This window comes from Mycteria americana, chromosome 4, assembly GCF_035582795.1.
Source record: "Mycteria americana isolate JAX WOST 10 ecotype Jacksonville Zoo and Gardens chromosome 4, USCA_MyAme_1.0, whole genome shotgun sequence".
In the NCBI taxonomy this organism is placed as follows: domain Eukaryota; kingdom Metazoa; phylum Chordata; class Aves; order Ciconiiformes; family Ciconiidae; genus Mycteria; species Mycteria americana.
In genome coordinates, this window is record NC_134368.1 from 88,372,171 (window position 1) to 88,382,057 (window position 9,887).

Below are 9,887 nucleotides of genomic sequence, written 5' to 3' on the forward strand. Positions count from 1 at the left end.
GCCTTGCTTCCCAACTGGTCTGGAACTGCCATGGACAGCCCGGGGACCAAGGGTGCATTTTCAAAGCTTTCCGTGTTTCAGCTCTGCTTTCCGCATACGTATTTTTGCGCCCTTTGCTTCCCTTTCCTCAAAGTGCAAGTTTTCACTTATATTCACTGCCTTTCTCCTATATTCATCGCTTTCTCCTTCTTCTGTTACGTGGGTTAGCCCGCGCTTGGGAACGAAGGGCATGCCGTTTAAAGGAGCAGCCTGACTTCCACGGAAAGGAAAGCAGCAATAATTACCTTGCTTTATTGTGAATTTCATTTCTTTCAAAGCCAGGCGGCTTTTTAACCTGCAGTTTTCTTTTTCAGCTCAAGCTTGTGGTTTTGGGGGCATCTACTAGAAGGTTTTCTATTAAGTTCTCAATTGCCTGTCACTTCCTTGAGTTTAATTCTTTTTCTCACATCTCATTTTGCATAAAATTGTTTTTGGCTTGTAAAAGTGTCTCTCAAACACCAACTAAAATATACCGTTATTCAGTGTTGGAAATGGCTTTTTGAGTTTGGGGACTTTTCTATGATTTGTAGAAATCCTGAGGCGGGTTCAGTAGTAGAGGCTTGAGGCTGCCGTCAAACTGTAGATCGGTATTTACTCCTGCTCTTAGTGCTCGAGGATGTTCTTGTAGCAGAAACGAATGATTAATTCCTCTTTGTGCTTCTCTTTGTGGAGCTTTCTTCAAGACAGTAAGTGTCCAGTTTGCTGTCATCTCAGGACATCATTACCTACATTTTTTATAGGGTACTGATATTACTTCCCTTTTACCCACTTGATTCTGGCTCCACCCAGGGATTTAGCAGTCCATTTGTAAAGAACAAAACCAAACAAACAACTCCCCCCCCCGAGCCCCACCAGATGCAAGCGACACTAGCTAAAACGGGCCCATGCTAATACAAAATTCCAATTGTTTTTATTTATCTGCTGCAAGAGATTTCAAGTCCATCTTCACTTTTGCTCAGTGATTCCTTGATATTTTTTCTTGTCGTCTTGACTCCTGCCAAGTGATTTTTGCTCTCTCTTTCCTGTTTCCACTTTTCCATTCTGTGTTGGCTTAAGGGTCTCCTTACCAGCATACCCTTGGTTCACCCTAACGTGAGAACTATCCAAGACGCCTTAAAACTTTTTACACAGCCAATGGTGCACTTACGGATTTTTCTCTTTTCCTGTGGGATGGGGAGGATTTCTAATCGGTCTAAAAGACCTTTAAATAGTCTTTTCTTACATGTTCTTCTGAGCTATCTGAAATTTTATTGGGTAATTATGAGGCCATAAATGCCGGAGCGCACTGTAATCGATACAGATTTGCCTGTTAGCTCCAGAAACGTCACACTCCTACACACCGACCGCGTGTCCTTGTTGAAGGAAGACCATTCGTATTCCTGCCGGTTTAATTTTTTACTGCAGAATCTAAAATCTATCTCAGTTCATTGTAAGACACGCTAAACTCTCTCAGGTTGGGATGCTCAGCAGTCCACGGCTGCACGTTATGAATCTCTGCACGCCAGTCCGCCGCGTCAGCCTTCTGAGATGCTTTCTGCACAGCCTCAAACCAGGTCAAGAAAGCAAACTTGCCCCGTGCATCTCCTCATTCCCTTCAAAACTCCTATTAGTCAGTCTGTTTGCTACGGACTAATTTTCTATCATTTGTTTGATTCCCTATATGAGCACGCTGATCGCATTTAATACCTTTTGGGGAAAGCGAATGAGATGGTAATTTGGGAGTTATTTCTGAACAATGACGTTCATTTTAAAAAAGAAAATTCTGCTGCTGCAAGGAATTAGCGATTGTTTTCAGCTCATGAATAATCAGTAGTATTTGAAAATTATTTCCACTGATCCATCTCCAAATTAAAAGAGTGGCATTTCTCCTCTCAATCTGAGATCAATGCAGAGAATTTATCTTAATCTTTCCTAAACCATCCAACCTCCAAAACCAACAGTCGCAATCAGGCAGTTGGCAGGTCACAAATACCGGCCCTGGGAGGGCTGTCATGACTGTGAGTAAGCAATTTTACTGCTCAACAGATCACCAAGAGACATTTTAACCTTAGCAATTATTTTTCTCAAGGTCAATGACATCATGAAAGGAGCCAGAAACGTATTTCTTTGGACAATTATAAGCAGAGATTGCTCTTGACCATGATATTTATAGGGTCCCAATCATCAAGAGGCTTGCAGCAAGAGGTTATATGGGTCTCCAGAGCAACCCTGCCAAAAGTTCGGAAAAGTTCCAAAATAGCAATAACCCATGATTTCATTGTGCATGGCTAATTGTTTTTCCTGAAAGAAAATCTCACGTGTTTGGCAGGTACCTTTGTAACAAAGAGATAGCAAGGGCTGCAAATCCCTGAACAGCCGTTATTGCACAATCAAACTTTGTAACTCATATATATCTCCCCTGGAAATACAGTAATATGCTGCTAAAGTCAGAAAAAAATGGGATTTGGGGCCATGGTATTTCATTACAAGCTGTACAGCAGAAACTTGAGACTATTTTTAAGAAATGATTAGTTAGGAAATGTATCAGTGTGATGTATATCAGTGTATATATATATGCAACGTATATACAGTGAAGCGGTCTGCTAGTTCACTAAATGGAAAAAACCACTATGTAGATTGTATTTTTCTAAACAAAATGGGGGACAGAAACACAACTGTTTCCCACAGAAACAACTTCCTTCCGTCTGTCACTGGTCACGAGTGAAAGGAGAACACGGGTAAGAGGAAAAACTTTGATGAATCAAAAATCTGGTCTGGTCTACTCTACTCATGCCACAGTCCAAACTCGCTTTTCTTTCATGGGGAGGGGGAGTCTCCTCTTTTGGACTAAATCCCCATTGAATCCTGGCTGTCTCCAGTTGGATGTCCGAGCATCTAGTTTCCTTCATCACTCGGACAACCGTTTGGAGATAGGCTTGGTTTTATCTTATTCAAGTGATGGTTACATGGGATTTGTGGTGCTAGAATTTATCAGAATAGATACAGATATAAATATGTTTTTCTATTTTAAGCAGAAATAGAGAAGGGCTGGTGAGATGTCCCCCCAAATAATAATTATAATGAGATTTAGACACGTAATTGTACATAATATGTAGAATGTGGCTTTACCGTATTTGAGAAAGAGAAAATCAAATCTCAACAGCTGCCAGGGGAAGATCCGAGGCTGACAGGGAAAAGGAAAACCTATCTTCTGATCAGAGACTAAACACAAAGCCTGAAAGGGGATGCAATTGCACTCTCCACACAGAAGTGGTATTAACAGCGTTTGGGGACAAGCTTAATGGAAATTAAAGGACAACATTGGAACAGAACAAATGGCTCCAAGCTGAAAATGGATATGTACAGGCTGGATATTAAGCAAAGGTTTCTAACCGTTAATGTTGTATTGGCATGGAGCGGAATTTTAATCTGATTAGCAGAGGAAGATGAGAGGTGAAGCCTGGCCATATAAAAGACTAAAATGGCCCAGCAGCATCCTTCTAGCCCTGTACATCTAACTCCTGTGGGTGGCATGCCTAGAACAAAGGCCTGTAGGCAGGCTTCCCTGCAAAGGAATCGGCTAAGAAAAACAGGAAAGAAACCCAAGCAGCTCATAAATTTCTTGCCGAGATTTCCTGTTTCCTCAGATGTCGTCATCCTCATCGCAACTTCAGAGATTCAGTCCATGCTGTTCATTTTTATGAATGTCATCAGAAAGAAACCAAGTAGCAAATACTCGGTTAAGTGAGTGTATTTCTAAGTTAATTAAAGATGGGACAGCGAGCAAATAGAGACTGTTGCCGATGGCATGAAATGGAACCGCTTTTGCTCTACAGGCTTTGCTCTCAGCCCGTTTCCCCTTTTCCCTCTCGGAGGCCATTAATTCGGTAGCATTAGAACTCATCTTGGGCATTTGTGCAGTTTAGGCGGCAAGCAAGCTTTTAGTTTTAGGCCACTATAGATTATCGTAATCAATTTATTCATGCTTTTTCAGAGTAAAAATTGTTAGAGATAATCCTTTTTTTTTTATTTATTTTTTTTCCAAAAAATATATTTGAAAAATTCTATCAAGAATACTTGGATGATTCTTTGCTGAGAAAAGTTATCTGAATCTTTGCAATGACTATAAAACTCACAAACTGAAAACAGTCCTTTATACAAAAATATAATGACCATATAAGCATGTTTTTCTGTACAGCAGTACCTTCAGTGTTTCTTCTATTATTTCCTATTTTTTATCAAGAAAGACAAAACCTTGTCCTGGCTCAACAGGAAACAGAGCCCGGGTTTTTTTACACTGTTTTTTATTTTTAAAAAATATTTTTCTTTTTAAAATTTTTTTTATTTTTAAACTAAAAATGCTGGCCACAAGCTTAACATGCCAATCATCTCTTGGCTTCGGATCTGTTGCAGGGGTTATCTGTTTCCTACGTGATTATCCTCGCAGATTGTGTACCTTTGAATTGCGTATCAACTGGATTATTTTCTCTGATCCAGGATTTCCTACGGGAGCCCCTTCATTCCCTACCACTGTCTTTCTAAATGAGCTCTTTCAGTTTTAATGATGACCAGGCAGTTTTCAAGCTCTCAGCAGAGAACCCCTCCAGCAGGCTTGGCTGGAAAGCTGGCAATTAATCGCAGGCAGGACCGAACCCAGGCCGCCCTCAAAAGCCAGCTTCTCTGCGATAAACTCATTACCTGCCGGCAACATTTAAATTCTCTGGTCGCAGCTGTTAAAGGCAGAAGAGATCAGTAGATCACCATGCCTGACTCCCTCCGTAAAACAGACCATCACGTTTCACGCAGCCACCTCGGAACTAAGCCGAGCAACTCGGATATGGTGAAAAATACCTTTGAGAAGAGCAGCCGGTGTTGGCTTAGGAGCATCAAAAGATAAAGATTCGGATCTTGAGCAGTCTGCTTCCTTTTTAATCATTAGGGAAACTGGGAGATACCTTGAATCTCCCTGGTTCGTGTTATTCCATTCACTAGCTTACGGTAACTGAACTTTTCAACTTGATCAAAAATTTCGACCGACAAGCAGTATCTATAATGCCCATAACTTCAGCTACGGCATTCGCTTATAAATAGTCTGCATAAAAGCATATGCTTTCCTTCTGTACAGACCCACGAGATAATTCCCTTACAAGTAGTTCAGTTATTAAACGTTTTCATCCACCTTAAAAAAAAAGTCCGAAAGGCAAAGCAAATGTGCTGTACTGGGAAAAATATGAGGGACTGATATTCAATGGAAGCTGTTAAGGACAACTCGCTATGAGAACGTGTCTGAGTCTCGACCGAAGCCCTCTCCTTCTTCTTATTAGCATGTAATGCTAATAATGCTAATACCAGAAACTTGTAATGTTTCTGTGAGCTTCCCAAAGTGTGCGTAATTGGTGAAGCCAGCACCATTACTGATACTTGGTGGGTTTAATCTTTTTTTTTTTTTTTTTTTTTTTTTGCTTTGAGAAGAAATGAGTAAACCTTGAAAATGACTGCAGGGAGGGCAGAGAACTGCATAGAACCCTTTTGCTTTAATCATGTAGAAAATATCTTTTCCTCAAGTCAGAGGTTTCAAGGTCAAATAGGTGTCTTGTTATTCTTCAGCTGAGATTGGGAAGGTGATAAAAGAAACGATACAACTAGAGTCCCGTCTCCACATCCTGAAGTAAAGAAGCAATCTTACATCATGGATAAACTTATTCTTTTACAGGTGATGGGTGAGTTTATTCACCAGCTATTGTTATTCATGCTTCCAGAGCTGTTAAATTATAAATGCAGATGAGGGCTGTACTCCAACGCTCAGGAAGCAGCCCTTCTAAACCCTTTGGCAGGGCTGTTGAAGTAAACACAAAGCCCTTCTCTCTCAGAATCTCTTGGGGTATATTAATCCTTCACTTGCAGGTTCGTCAGATGAAAAGCAGCTTGAATGGTTTGGTATTTTTTTCAATTGTGTCTGAAATACCATCGGCGCTGGACGCAAAGCAGGTAAAGCTAGCATCGAGACACCAAAAAGCTTAGGTGATGCCTCTTCGTTGGCAAGATACCCAGCTGACCGGCGACTGCTCAGAAGGCGACGGCTGAGGAACAGCCCATCACGTGCAGCTCCCACTAACAAGCCCATTAGTGCTGGCTGGCAAACAAGACCGCGGTGGAATAAGAAACGAGTTTGCCTAGGAGGGTAAGCCAGACAATTATATGCACGTACGTGACGGCTACTGCGGGCTACTAGGGTGTTTTGCCAAATTGGCAGCTAGAACACGGGCTAAAGTTACCTTCGTATCAAGAGATAAACTATCGAACGAATTGCATGCGAGTGCTTTGAATGGTCTCCTTTAAAGAGACATCTTCTAAGACACAGCGTCGCGCTCTGTGAACGGGAAAATTTCGCGTTATCCCCTTGCTTTCTTCCCGTCCCCTCTTGACCATTTATACATGCAGTATGTAATACGTACTGTTCTAAAAGTCAGCTGGGCGTGCGGTTTGGGGACGGCACAGGACCAGGCTCTGCGCTCCGACGCCTGCGCGGCTCTTCCTTCTGCCACTGCGAGAGACAAAATACGGGGCTGGACGGGCCGAAGGTTTGAGGCAGCAGGGCACTTCTTATGCTAGTTTGATCCTACAGGTCCTTACTTATAAGGCAGTCTTCTCTCGTGGAAGTAGCTTCGAGCGCTGAGACGATATGTGATTCTTTACCTGAGCATCAGAGCCGCGTTTTGTACAAAACAAAACAGGTCACGGTCATTTTTCTGTAAGTCTTTCACTCGACAGATCTACACCCAGGGTGAATCTGCTTCGCTGGGTTTAAGTGGGAAGCCTGCTTTTCTATGCCAGGTACTTTGCCAGCCATTTTTCAAGCTTATCATACCCAGGTATTCTACACAAAAATGACACTCATTTTTTCAGCAAAATGGGAGAATAGCAGCCTAATTTAACGCAATCCCTGCAATGCCTCTTTTGAAACTCAGACGGGATTCAGAGTTGTTCAGACTGTTCCACTTCCGAATGGCTTACTGAGTTTCGAAAATCTGTTATTCAAATCTTTCTTTGCTTTTAATTTAGTTTTCTCCCCGTTTTTACATGAAATTTGTCAAAATCAAGGCAATATCTTTTCAAGTAGTTTCAGAAAGAAAACTTGATGGCTGTTTTCTACCTAGTTCTGAAGTCAGGAAGACAGAAATATGACTGGTGGGCAAGAAGTCAGGCACCGGAGCAGCACTTAGTGCTGTTCTGTAAGCAGGCAGAGAAGTAATTTTGTGCCACGAGGAAGCTTCATCCCCATTAGATACCAAAAGATACCATTCCATTAACGGCAAGATCAGATTTTCAGATTGCCATTTGTACATTTGCTCATTTTCACGCGTTGGAGGAGTTCTACCTTCAGCGTAAAAGGACAAAGAGTGCTGCAATCTCATCTTGAGCCTGACCGTTTTTTCTCCACTTTCCCGCCAGCAACCCCAAAGAGCCCTAACGTGCTTCAGGCAGAGGTAGCCATGAATGTGACAGGTGAAGAGACCACATAGTCACCCTCATTGTATGCAAGCCGCTTGGGACGCTTGTGTCTTCTGCAGGTATGTAACTGTGTAAGAAAGGGCCGAATATATCACGAATCTCATTGAAATGGATGATTAATATGCGAACATACAAAATTAATACAATGTCATGATAGCAAGAAAAATACAAGAAAACTATTTGTTATCATACCTGCGCAGAACACTAGAGACTATGTAGGGACAGAAAAAACGAGTTCACGTTTCACATTTTCATATTTCAGTTTTACCTTTTACATTGATTATTAACTTTAAGTAGTTTAGAGTAAGAGAGAGGAAAGCAATAACGTGGATAGGAGGAAGGGATGAAATGACAGACCCAAGAAAAGCCACTGTTAGTGATTTACACTGCATGGTTCAATATGCCCAGGAAAGAATACGCATGTTCTTTTTGTGTTTTAACTAACTCACGTAGGTAACTCTGGAAATCTCTCTCTTTTTCTTTTTTTCCTTTTTTCTTTTCCCCAGGGAGGACAGATATCTACGGGTCAAGTAAAGAGGGTCTGAAGAACGACGACATCAACAAGGAAGCAACGCAGAAACAGAAACCCGAACCGATATCCAGTCATGCCCATTAATTATGCAACTCGTTTTGTACCGATGTAAGTAGATCCTTAATTCTGAAGTAACTTGTGCCTAGGGAAAAGGAGCGGAAGAGACCGTTATGTCCCTGTAGACAGCAGCTGATGGGGAGCATGGTATAGTGAAGAGATGGAGAGCATCAGAGATGCAAAACCTCAACCAGTCTGAAATTCAAGAGCAGTGGAGATACCCAAGGAGAGGAGAATATGGACCTCAGGAGGAGAAATGATTTTAGGAGCATGCATATATCGGAATTTGACCCATCTTTATATCAGATGGGACGTCTGATATAAAAGGAAATCTCTGTGATGAAGAGCGGAAGGTTGTCATCAGGCCATGGAAAATTCTCTTCAAGAATTCATTACTTCCATGTTGGAATTCAGGAACAGAGGAATGTAAAATCACAGTAGCTCATATGCTGCAACTCTTAAAGCAGCTTTTTTTAAAAATAGAATCATATCTGATCTCTCCTTTAGAAAAAAAAAAAAAGTCTTGTACAGAAAGTTACAAAAAGTTCTGGATCAGATTCTGTGGTCAGCAGCTCCAGCAGCTTAATATGATCAAAACTCCAGTCGAGTTTTTTCGAAAGAGAGTTCAGATTCCTCTGTGCATGTGCCTGCGCTCAAGTGGCGGCGGCACGACAAACATCCAACCGGCAACAGCCGACGGGACGAAATCGCTGAGACGGAGGACGACGACAACCAGCTTTCGGGTAGAACTCCAGCTGAACCACGGTAAAACATCACCTTCACTGGAGAATTAACTACGTTATGTCAGTCAATGTAAACATGAAACATAACACCAAATTACAGATACCATTCCAAAGAAAAAGACTGCAAAGAGTTCTTGGCTTCGGGCTACCTTGGTCTGAGCTCTGTCTCTGGTAGCCTTCTATAATGCCCGTAACTTCAACTATGGCATTTGCTTTTAAATAGTCTGCATAAAAGCATATGCTTTCCTTCTGTACAGACCCACGAGATAATTCCCTTACAAGTAGTTCAGTTATTAAACGTTTTCATCCACCTTAAAAAAAAAAGTCTGAAAGGCAAAGCAAATGTGCTGTACTGGGAAAAATATTAGGGACTGATATTCAATGGAAGCTGTTAGACGCACGTAAGATATATATGTACATATAAGAGCAGTCCACCGGCTCGGAACATCTCCTGTGAGTCCGGAAAGGCAAAGAGCATTTGAAGAGGCAGCAGCCCGCCGACTAATAAACAGCACATGACTCTGCATCTCATAAATCTCCATGAAGTTCATTTATTCTCTTCTGAGAATGAATAACTAATGCGAAGCCTCTTCTAGCCAGTTATTGTAGCACTACACAAAGCGATTTAGATGTGGAAGCTGCTATTAATAGCAGCGAACAAGGCTCTAATTGGATTGGTATGTAATGGCATTGTTAGGAAACCTAGTTTGGGTTTGACACCTTCTGTTTTCTAAAAACAACATTAAAACCCCCAAACAAATCCATGGTTAGCAGTACGTAACATGCAACAAAGCCTAAATAATTACCAATCTTTCAAAACTCAAATAGGATTTAAAGGGGGGGCGGGGGGGGGGATAAATTCATTTTTCTGAATTCTAGTAGGAATGAGGTGGAAGTGAATCATTCAACAGATCTGCTGTTCAAAGGCATACTTTAAAGTAACTTTCTTTAATACCTGCCCTGCAAATACTGACAAAAAAATTCAAAGAAGTGGGCTGTTTCTGCGACTTGTGAAATCTCAGGAA